The sequence below is a fragment of the Carex rostrata genome, chromosome 12, assembly GCF_964058835.1.
Source record: "Carex rostrata chromosome 12, lpCarRost1.2, whole genome shotgun sequence".
NCBI lineage: Eukaryota > Viridiplantae > Streptophyta > Magnoliopsida > Poales > Cyperaceae > Carex > Carex rostrata.
The window spans coordinates 4,303,447-4,316,600 of NC_135929.1; positions in this window are offsets into that span (position 1 = coordinate 4,303,447).

Consider the following 13,154-nt stretch of genomic DNA (forward strand, 5'->3'; position numbering starts at 1 on the left):
ACCTCTGCCGAAATGCTGCCAGCAGCAATTTAGACAGACCCTATGTATATATATGTATATATAATATAAGAGGAGGGTTCCAATGCCTCATTTTTTTCATACCTCATCACACCTCATATTTTATATTTTCGGTTTCAAAGTCCAAATTGTTGATCCGAACCGTTCAATAAAATATTTATACTAAAATATGCATGGAGATGAAATTTTATATTTTTTGGATTTTTTTTTTGCTATTTTAAAATATTTATACTAAAATATGCACATTTTAAAATATACATATAATATAATATATGTATATGTATATATAATATAATATATTTTTTAAGATGGGTAGAAAATCACTGTTTTTTGAACGGTTCAAAAACATTGATTTTGTACCTATCTTAAAAAATAGCAAAAAAAATCCAAAAAATATAAAATTTCATCTCCATGTATATTTTAGTATAAATATTTTATTGAACAGTTCGGATCGACAATTTGGACTTTGAAAACGAAAATATAAAATATGAGGTATGATGAGGTATGAAAAAAATGAGGCATTGGAACCCTCCTCTTATATTATATATACATATATATACATATATTATATTATATATACATATACATATACATATATTATATTATATATTTTTTCTTACGGCCGTAAAAAATTCGGCATGAAAAATGTTGATCCGGATTATTTGTAGCAGTCGTTCGAATAAATCAAATTATATAGTATTCCATCTATTTTTTTTTAAATATATTAAATATTTGTAATACTTCAATACAATAAATAAATAAATTATAAATAAAAACTGAAAAATGAAAAAAAAAAAAAAAACTAATTCCGGAATTAGGAAAAAAAAAGAAATCCTAAATCCGGAAAAAATTATTCCGGATTTAGGATCCAATTTTCGGAAAAAAAATTTCAGGAAATTGGTATTGAAACCGGAAAAAAAATTTCCGGTTTGGGTAGATTTCGAAATTAACAGGCGGTTTGGTTATTTTTTTAAATTTATATATTTTTTTTGGATATAAATAAAAAAATCGGCAACTCTTAAGTACAATAAAGAAAATTGAGCTCTTTCACTGCAAGGTCTACCAACCAAACACTCAACAGTGTTTCTCCCACAGTGTAGCTTCCCGGATTATCCACTGAATAAGAACATTAACCGTTGCCCCTCCTTCTTCGAAAATCTGAGCATTTCGACGCCTCCAAATAGCCCAGCAACCAGCTGAGAGATATACCTGCCATCTCTTCTTTGCCCTCTTATTTCCCCTGTACCGGTTGCCTTCTTTGTACCAAAGCTGCTGTACCGATTGAGCGGGTTGAATACCGGGGCACCCCAGATAATTGCATACCCCTTCCCAATTTGGTGAAATCGCACTCAAAAAACATATGCATAGCTGATTCTATCTTACCAATATCACATAAAGGGTTGTTAGCATGTTGAACTTACAGATTACGTACTTATTTAGCAAACTCCATAAAAATTTATACTATTTAATATTTCATTAAAATTGATTAAATGAAGACCATTCTAAGTGTTTCTAACAATTCGTGATATTTGTGTAGTAAAAAGGTTTCAGTCAATTTTCACAACTGATATAATTTTACCCATGCAATTTCACTATTCTCCTTTTTTCCAGAAAAAATCTAGTTTGATGTAGTAGTTGTCTGATTGTCTAAAGTGGGCACTGGGTAGTGGAGGTGTATTTTATTTGTGGCCATAAAGTAACAAGTGTAATGAAGTTATTGTATGAATGCACAAAGCTACAAAAATCTAATTTCAAGATCCCAACTTGAAATAGTCACTGTTATACCTTTTTATATTTTTCTTTTGACAACCAATTGTCACTATTATTATCTTCACTGATAATTCCAACTGGAATACTCGAAACAAAAAGAAAAAATTCTACATGACGTAGTTTGATACCGACACTATAAAGCTGGACCATACGACACAATCAATTTACAACCACATATATATATATTTATATATACATTATACAATATCCAATTATCATTTCAAAAAAAAAAATACAATATCCAATTAGAATAAAACTATAAAAGCATGTCGTATGCGCACAGTTTTTTTTATTATTAAAATGATATTTGGGTATCCGATTCCTCTTATCTCTCTCCCTTTTCTTCTCTCTCGTTCTTTATTTCCTGATTCATACACAACCTCATCGCAAAGGCATCTCTTTCCCAAACTTTTTACCTTTATTTGTGCACACAAATATGTGCATTGCGTTGCATCCATTTCACGAGAGAATAGATTGTGAAAGAAGGATAAGACCCAGAATATCCCCTCACCCCTGGCTTATCCCAGAAAAGGTAACACATGCAGCAACAATATCTTTGCTGGGATTGCGACGCGACAGCGATGCGCTGCTGGAATAACTTGGTTTATCTCTCTGTCTCGTGTTATTCTCGTAAAAGGAAAAAAATTAAAAAAATGAAGTCGGGTTTGGATGTAGAAAAACGGGACGTTTTGGATCCAACCCGCTAATTCCATGTTAATTAGCTTTACAATCAAAAGTTGCTAATGCTGATTAGTGTTATTGTACGGACAATAGTATATTTGATTAAAGAATTAGTTCCAAATAAGGTTACTTTTTCTGAGCAAGTACGATGCATTTCCCTTCTAATTTTTATACAATTTCAAGACAAAAGTATACGCAAGTTGTCGCGGGCGTCAGCAAATGCTGCTAATCATTTATTTTTCATTTTGGATATTATTTTGCTTTTTCTTTTTTCTAAATGAGTGTTGATGACTCAGTTAATAATTTAGCAAGACATTTTACTTGTCATTATGCATTTGTTGTATTAGATCCAACCAGATGCAGACATGAATACATGATCCATGGTGTATTCCATTAGTAAACTTTACCTTTTATTTTCCTCTAATAATAATGGGTAAATTTCGCTGGAGGTCACTAAACTTTGTTATTTGTCACGAATTGGTCACTCAACTTTGATTTGTCCCTTTTGAGTCACTCAACTTTGTTATTTGTTCCAATCAAGTCACTCAACGTTTTCCATCCAAATTTTTAACGGAATATGCTAATTCCGTTAGTTTTTTGGATGGAATATGCTAATTCCGTTAAAATTTTGGAAGGAATGGGTATATTCCGTTAATTTTTTGGACGGAATAGGAATATTCCGTTAAAAATTTGGATGGAAAACGTTGAGTGACTTGATTGGGACAAATAACAAAGTTGAGTGACTCAAAAGGGACAAATCAAAGTTGAGTGACCAATTCGTGACAAATAACAAAGTTTAGTGACCTCCAGCGAAATTTACCCAATAATAATTGTAGTATTTTTTGTTAATAATGCGAATTTGCACCAGAAAATTCCAAATATCCAAACTTTACCTGTTTTCCTGTAATTATCATTGCATTAGTTTGAGACCAATTTTATAATTTGTTGTTCTTCTTTTTCTAGTTAGAGTGATACTGTGATGAGTATTTTTTCCCCCCTTTTTTAACAAAATGGGGACCAATAAAGGAACTTGCAATTAATTTTATCAAACATACAGTATTATGTATTCCCATCATGAGGGGCCTAGTATAATTAATATTTAAAAGCCCATAACTTGCGGATTCATTTAATTTTTTAATTTTGTTACCCATTTGAATGATTTCACATCCAATTATTATATGAAAAAAGTTGAAAAATACTAAAAGCAGATGCTTGGTCTAATCTAATATGATCAACATTGGATGGTAGTTATCAGTGTTGAAAAAAATTGTCATCTGACTAATTGATCATTTAGTTAGTGATAGTGATTAAATCGTTACAAACAGAGGGTGCAGAGGATGAGAATGTTAAATCACCCAATTTATCTGATTAATCATATGTTTTCTGTTTAAATGACCATTTAGTCTGTTTAGTCAGTCATTTCAAAGCTTTCAATGTGAAAAAAAAGTTATCTCGAAGACCAAATCGGTCGATATGCTGTACCAATTAATCGATCGCAAAATTTCAATTAATCAGCTGCATACCAATTAATTATTTAATATCATTATTTATAACACTGATATTTATCTGGATATTTATCTGGATATAGCCTTTGTCCGATTTCAAAAAGAAAAGGAGATATTTATCTGGATATATAGAAGAATATAAATCAGATACTTTTGATCAGAGCCGTACGTTCATTTAGAGGCCTAGTTGTACCAGTGGACCAACTGGAAACTCTTCATCTTTAATACTTTATCTTTCGGTACAACAGGGGAATTATTCTGCGCATACAAGGTGCCAGATGATATACAATTATTATGGTACACTGTCAATTAGATGATCAACTTGGTACTTGCTAAGTTGCTATTTAACAACTATGCGGTGCACTGTGGAGGGTGGAGCCGGATGGTTCCTCTATTCCTTGCGCTATTCTTTTTGGTTGCAATATTTATTTATTTTTGAGGAAAAGCCCGTAGGCATTTTGGTTGCAATATTCCTTGTGTTATCCTTGTGCTATTATTTTTGGTTGCAATCAATAAACTGCAGTGAATCAAATTCAATCAAAGTTCCATGTAAATTTTTTTAATGAACTACAAATTTAGCAGGTTAGAACAGATGATGATAATGGACCAGGTCTCTCTAGGAAGAAATTAAGATTAAATTCTCAACAAGATATATCTGAAAACAAATAAATGTGAGAATTTTTTAGAGCACTTGTTTAAGAAAATACTATATAAAGTATTTATTTAGTACATATATAGATACGAGTATTCATCACAGCATAATACAATATATATATAGAGAGAGAGATGGGCTATGGTGCATTGCAATGCATGGGCACCATTGTGGATTGGACCATAAATCAGTGATTCAAAGTCCAAATGACCGATCCAAACCGTTCATCTTGTTCTCCATATTAATATGTACTTGGAGACCAAATTTTACATTTTTTGAATTTTTTTTTACTATTTATTAAGCCACTTTGAAAATCTGAAAATCTGGGTGAACAGTAAAAATTTCTGGACCACCGGATCAGCGATTTTCAAAGTGGCTTAATAAATAGTAAAAAAATTTCAAAAAATGTAAAATTTGGTCTCCAAGCACATATTAATATAAAGAACAAGATGAACGGTTTGGATCGGTCATTTGGACTTTGAATCGGTGATTTATAGTCCAATGCACAAGGGTGCCCATGCATTGTAATGCACCATAGCCCATCTCTCTCTCTCTCTCTCTCTCTCTATATATATATATATAGAGAGAGAGAGGGGGGGGGGGGGGCTAATAAACAATTGATTGTTCGCCTCCCGTGCAACCAAGTCGTTTTTTAATTTTTAAAGTCCAAATGATCGATCCACTGTTGGATCAGCGATTTTCAAAGTGGTTTAATAAATAGTAAAAAAAATCCAAAAAATGTAAAACTACTTGGTTGCACAGGAGGCTAGGAGCTGCGAAGTCGTGAGGGGGAATCGAACTCTCAACCTTTGGGTACAACAACTCTAAGACATTTTCCTAGCCAATTGTGCTACCTCCCCTTTCTCCTCTCTCTCTCTCTCTCTCTCTCTCTCTTTATATATATATATATATATAGTTGGGCTAGGGTGAGCCATGGCTCATTTTAGCTATTTTGAAAATTGAAACAACCGATCCGAACCGTTCACCTTGTTCTCCATATTGAAATGTGCTTGGAGACCAAATTTTACATTTTTTGGAATTTTTTTACTGTTTATTAAGCAATTTTGAAAATCGCTGATTCAATGGTCTAGAAAGTTTTACTGTTTTTTACTGTTTACAGCAAAACAACAATTTTCAAAATTTTAATAAGCACGGGTGTCATTGATATGTCAAATAAATATATCACTGAGTTACTATTTGCATATTTAATCGCTTAATAAATTTACTTGGTTCTTTTCTCGTACCGATTCACATGTACCAAACTACCGTTTTTTTTTTAGTTGCCACCCGAATAAATCAGAATTAATTAAATACCATCCGTTAATTCGGAATTAAGATTCCGCCACGAAGTCTAACCCAATCTGCGCATGGATCTCAAAGCCGAACTCGTACTGAATATGCGGACCGATCCGCACTCTCCCTGGATACGCGCATCTATCCGCACGCGTAACGAGTCCGCGCGCCGACCCGTCCGCACCCTGGGTAAGAGTTCGTGTTATAAACTGCTATAAATTCATTCAGAAGGCTCCCTTATTCATTCAGAAGGCAGCAACAGAGAGGCAGCAGCATAAGAAGTAAGTATTTTTACAATTTCGTCCTTTTTTTCAAAAAATGTATATTTTACAGATTTTTTAATTTAGTGGAATTTTTTAATTATTAGGTTTGTCCATTGGTTATTTCAACCAATTATGATTGGAATTGCTTGTTATTTTGGTGGTGAAGTATTACAAGGACCAAATGGAGTTTATTATAGCCACCAAATACCGAAAATGTTCAATATCGGCAGAGGTTTGGATTTTAGAGGTATAAATAGGAAAGTGTACCAACAACTCGGTATTAACAACTGTAATTATGAACTGGTAATTTCCGCAAGAATCAATATTGGCCAAGGCAACCAAACATGGTTCCAGCAATTTCCGGTACAAGACGATAGCAGTTGGGGGTTATATGTCAAAATGACAATGAATATGACCACTCCTTTCAAGTTCCTAGAGTTATACGTGGTAGCCAACTCCAGACAAATCCCTAGACAAAAATCCAGACAGAACACCAGACAATTGTTGCAGTTGACTCAGGGTTTGGGGCCTGAGCAATCTATAGCGGGTCCTAGTCAGGTCCCATTTGTAGCAGGTCCTAGTCGGGCACCATCTCTAGCGGGCAGTCCCCAGAGAGACACCCGTCACAGCTTGTCCAGTAATAGGCAGTCCCCATAGACAACTCACATCCTGGAGAGACACCGTAATCTCTCCAATAGGCAGGTGGAATGTGTGTGTCTCCGGCCGCCACCTTTCGACCAATGCAGATAGAAGCGCGACATCTGCAACAATGGGTGTCAACTGTGAGACATGCCACAGACCCAAACTCTTTAATGCGGGAGCGTATCGATTATCGTAGAGGATATTCATCTGATTGTTCCGGGTCGTCGTCAAGGTATGAGTCTGCATTCAATTTCATAACAAACAAACATATAACTTACCTATTTTGTCAAAATGAAAATTTAAACAAACATATAAATTATTTGCTCAAAATGTAAACTTACATATGAGTTTATGATTTTGTGCTCCTCGAATTTGTACCAGCAAAGAGGGCTGATACTCTCTTTCGTCATATTTGGAAATATGGTACGAGCTAGTGATAAATCCAACTGTAAATCATCTTGCGTACGATTTTCATTGCTAGCGCTGGTTGACGCCATACTAACATCAATTTTATCAATTTTTCAGAAAAATTATACAATCTACGGTAATTCAAAAAAATAAATTTTTGATTTGGTGCATTTCTACTCAATTTTGATATATTACAATTTTTGGACACTAATCTAACTTTTTAATCTAAATTGGTGCATTTCTAAATTGATTTAAATTCAAAATTCAAAATTAGTGTCTTTCTAAATTGGTGCATTTCTAAATTGGTCTAAATACAATAATTGGTCTGAGTTCTAAATTAGTCTAAATTATAAATTATAAATTAATTAATTTCTAAATTGGTCTAAATAAAATAAATGGTCTAAGTTGGACAATTCTAAATTTGTGCATTTATAAATTCTAAATCATAAATACAATTCTAAATTCTAAATACAATTCTATTCTAAATTGATCTAAATACACAAATATTACAATATACTACTATTTTGGTACCCCTAAACCCTAAATCTAACTAAACTACTAAATAAAACAATTAAATAAAAAACTTTAACTAAAAAAATTAAATAAATAAAAAAAAAACCTGTTACACGGCTCTGTTTTGCGCTGAGGGAGAGGGGACCAGCTGGGATGGTGACAATCACACACCGCGCGGTTTAAATAGCAAATCAACCACGAACTCTTACCCAGGGTGCGGACGGGTCGACGCGCGAACCCGTTACGCGTGTGGATAGGTGCGCGTATCCAGGGAGAGTGCGGATCGGTCCGCATATTCAGTACGAGTTCGGCTTTGAGATCCGTGCGCAGATTGGGTTAGAGTTCGTGGCGGAATCTTAATTCCGAATTAACGGATGGTATTTAATTAATTCTGATTTATTCGGGTGGCAACTAAAAAAAAAAATGGACCAAACTAATATATATGAGATTCATCCGATTCATCATTCCGACTCACATAGCGAAACTATTATGATACTAATATAACTCACATTTTGACTTATTAGGTTTACGCATATAATTAATTGCTATATCAATATGATTTGGTATGTCACTAACAATGAGCATCTTCTATTCAAGAACTTCAAATAGAATGAGATGTAAAATGTAAAATATACGTGGTAAGTGGGGGATGACCACTGAGATTTAAGCTCAAGTCTAATCACTTAGTTACAAACATACATTTAGTATTAGTATTATACGAGGGCAGCTGAATCATATAAAAATAAAAAGTAAATAAAAATACTATATATGATTAAAGTTTTAAAATTATAAGGATAACTAAGATCAAAGTGGTAGTTCCTGAGTTTTGGTGCTACCAATTCGTTTTTTTAATTTTTAAAGTTCAAAACGTCGATCCGAACCGTTCAAGTTGTTTTTCATATTAAATTGTGCTTGGAGACCAAATTTTACATTTTTCTGAATTTTTTTAATTATTTTTTAAGCCACCTTGAAAATCGCTGATCCAACGGTGACTTAACAAAACAGTAAAATCAGAAGCCACCGTTGGATCAGCTGTTTTCAAAGTGGCTTAATAAATAATAAAAAAAATCAGAAAAATATAAAATTTGGTCTCCAAGCACAATTTAATATGGAGAACAACTTGAACGGTTCGGATTGACGTTTTGAACTTTAAAAATCAAAAAATGAATTGATAGCACCAAAACTCAGAAACTACCGCTTTGATCTTAGCCAACCTCTGTATATATATATATATAATTAGTTGTAGATTTGTGTCTGTATCTATTAATTATATGTCGTATTTTTTAGCATATATGGCTCCGTTCTTTGAATCTTAAGAAAGTTTCTTTAAGATGTGTGCTAGCACAAATCTCAGAATTGACCGATGGACCAGATTTGCACTGAAACTTTTCAGCGGGGAAGAGAAAACCAAATTAACTGATATTGGATCCCAAACACAGGCCACACAGTCGATCGGTTAGGTACCGGTCGCAGAGGATCCGAATATTGTTTGCATATACAATAATACAACTCATGGACTCGTAGTCGTAGATGAGTATCCTCTGAGATATATCATATTTTGCGTGACCGACATGTCCGTTCCTATTCGGGGTAGCGCATGGGGGCAGTACTATTTGAACTTTGTGATTCGTGCATAATGTACTTTAACGGCTGTGATTTCCGGAAAAGTCACGCAAAATATGAGATATCTCAGAGAATGCGAATTCGTCATAGATGTGCATTTAAGGGACGCAAGCAGAGGCCCCATTGATGATGCAACTGTAAGTGGAAATACTGCAACCTGCGAGATACGCTCTTTGGCCCTACCACAACCTGCAGGCTGCAGCCCACCCCTCCCTCCCCACTCCCTGCAACTGGACCTGCGTCAGTACCGCCTCCTGCAACTGCTTTTACAGCTCCCCCTCCACAGTCATGTTCCTGTCTATCATCCAATGTACGGAACCTGCTACTCTACAATTCAATCCAGGGAATCCAAGATTTTTTTTAATAGTTATTTCTATGTACGGATCCTGCATTTAAAATTTATTATTATATATGATAACTTAAATAATTTGGACAAATGTTCTTAATTATAAATTTTGAGTTAATTTAGAATTTGACTTATAATCCATCATAAAATCGTTCAAATTCTACTATTATTTTTTATATTTAATTGATAAAAGACTAAATAATTTTCATATCAGTCTAAGTTTGACACACGTGCTATTTAAGAAATAAAAATTAACTTCTAATTTATAATTTCCTAATTTGTACAATAATTTTTAAAATATCAAAGTGGAACACATAAAAGTTGATGCAAGTTAGAACTATTCCTTGATTTTAAATTTTAAAGTCCATCTACTATATTTTATACTATATAAATTCATTTGGATACACAACATATAAATTTTTGGACTTAATAGAAAAATTATAAAACTCAAATAATAATATAAAATCACTACATATGATTTATTATATTTTTAACATGTAAATGAAAAGGTACAGTGCTTCAACTATTTATAGGAAAAAAAAGCTGAAAAATCATTATTCTGAAATTGCTCATATTAGTTTTTTTTTATAAGTTACCTGTATCAATTAAAACATAGTAGAAATGTCATATTTTTGTATGTGTTGTAAAAAATTAGTAGAGAGTATAATGACATATATTTTTTTTTATTTTTTTTAAAAAGCTCAGTGAAAAAATGAAGATATTAGAAGTGGTGATATAGGAGTCTTCCTCTCCATAGATAATTAGGTTCACCTCATAATTGCATGTTCGTGCCTCCAAATTTTAAAAATTTAAGAACTCACATAATAAAATAAGAGAAAAGGTTTATGTTCATCCTGTTTTGTCCACTATCTGTCCACCGTCTTATCTGACTCCCGGTTTAACTGCCTTCGATCTCCACCTTTCTCTCTTATAAAAGTTTCTCATTAGCGCTTTCTGCTTTTGAAAATAATTACTAATCTCTCTTTCTGCTCTCTCTCTCTTCACAGAAGCAAAACTACCGATCTCTCTTTCTGATCTCTCTTTTTCTCTTCACAAAAACAAAACTTCTTCCTCTCTTCACAGATCTCTATTTTTCTCTTTGACGGGTTCTTGATCGTGTAGATCTGAACGACCTCCTCTCCTACAGTTTATTTTTCAATGGCAACACCACTACTCGCAGCTCGTCACTCGTCGGCGCCACTACTCATCGGCGCTTTCTTCTCTCCGAGGGACTTCTCCGGCATCTCTCTTAGATTCTAATGGAGAGAGACGATCTAAGAGAAGCGATCTGGAGGAGCGATCTGATGGAGAAAGATGAGAGTGAGGCGATCTGGAAAAGAGAGATAAGAGCGAGGCGTAGAGCATAATCGGATTATTTTACAGTATTCACTTTGTAGTTTTACAATATGCATCTTGTGATTTTACAGTATTCAAAACAACTTGTTTATTTACTAATTTATTTAAGTTTCGTTCCTTCTATTGATTTGAATTAATAATCATGATTTTCTTGCTTCTATTGAAGTTTCATTTGAATTGATGTAGTCTCAGGCGTGTATGCATTATATGAACATTTATTTGAATTTTAATTGTATCATTTAATGTTCAATAACGGATCTCGCATTATCTGATGGTCTGATTTGAAATGCATAGTTCGTTTTCTTTATATCGTTGTTTTGAATTGTCTGATGTACGAAATTACATGATTCTATATTTTGTTTTACAGTATTCGATTTCACCTTCCAAAGAAGAACACGACGAGATTTTGTTGTCTCTAAAGTAGTCAATTAACATATACCACTTTAGATCTGGTGAAATATGTAGAGTATTTTTACAGGATATAGTTCACATTTTTACATGATATATGCACTATTTTATAGTATCTATTATTATTGATATTTACAAGTTTACAGTATATAGTTCATAATTTTACATCATATAGTTCACTATTTTACATGATACATAGAGCGTTTTATAGAATACAGTTCACAATTTTACAGTACCTACATGTAATAAATCCAATTTGTTACATTGTTTATTTTATTTGTATGCAGGATGATATCTCGAAAGAACGTGTGGTTCTTGTGACAAGGCTTCTTACTCATCCCATCAATGAATAGAGGAGATTTTTAATGTAGAAGTTTTATCTTTCCATAGTTTTTTTTTATGATATTATGGATGCTAAATGATATAATTAGGTTTGTTATTTTGTGGTGAATATTATGATTTGTATTGAACAGATGTTGTGTGTGGTGAATATTATTGTTTTGTTGAAGAGATGATGTATGTATGTTTAGATTCAGAAATTTTACAGTATACATGGAATTGATTTATATTTTAGATTTAGAAATTTTACAGTATTGATTGTTTGTAGGTTGTATGTTTTGTGTTTTGAAATTTTGTATTTTTTACATTTTATTTTATTCTTTTTATATGCTTATTTTACATGATTGAAAATTTATAGTTTTTACGTTTTGTTTTCACATTTTAAATTAATAATTTTACAGTATTGAAAATTTATATTTTTAAAATTGTATTTTAATCGTTTTCATCTGCTAATTTTAACATTATAGTTTTTACTTTTACAGTTTAAGTGTACAATTTTACACTATTGAAAATTGGCATTTATAAAATTTTATTTGATATGCTAATTTTACAATTTTGTAATTTTATAGTTTTTACCTTGTGATTTAACAGTTTAATTTGATAATTTTAAAGTATTGAAAATTATTTTTTTTAACATTATATTTTATCGTTTTCATCTGTGAATTTTGCATGTCTGTAACTTTATAGTTTGTACATTTTATTTTTATAGATAAAGTGGTCAATTTTACAGTATTCAATATTTTGATGATTTATTTGTGTGTTCATTAAATCGAGAAAAAAGAATTAAAAAAATTAATCAGAAAAATTAATTTTGCCTTTTTATCTCGTTTTTTGTCAAAATAATTCTTAATAACTAACATTAACTGCCAATAACGTCCTATAACTGCAATTTTTTTGTCCTATTGTGCAAATTGCAATCTGTTTTTAACTATCATGGGACCACTTCAAATAGTTGCTAGATGATTTGTGATTAACTGATATAGTTTATGTGATATATTATATAATTATACAACATGTAGAAATAGATTTACAGTATTCGCGCAAGTCAAAACTGTAGACAAATGATGGACAATTAGACGCTTCCTTCCATGCTAATTTTAAATATTTGCTTGATCTTATAATTATGTAATTCCAGGACGAAGTCACAGGCAATTTAACTTTCTCAATATATCATAATCAAATTATCATACTAGATAAAAAAAAATTAAAAAAAACATTCTACTGAATTATTTTAGAAGAGGCGAACTTACTAGTTATTACTAATAGCAGCCAATACATTTATGTTGCTGCAATTTAGATTCTTTTTTTGGGATTTGAGGTAGGTGGGGTCAGGGGTG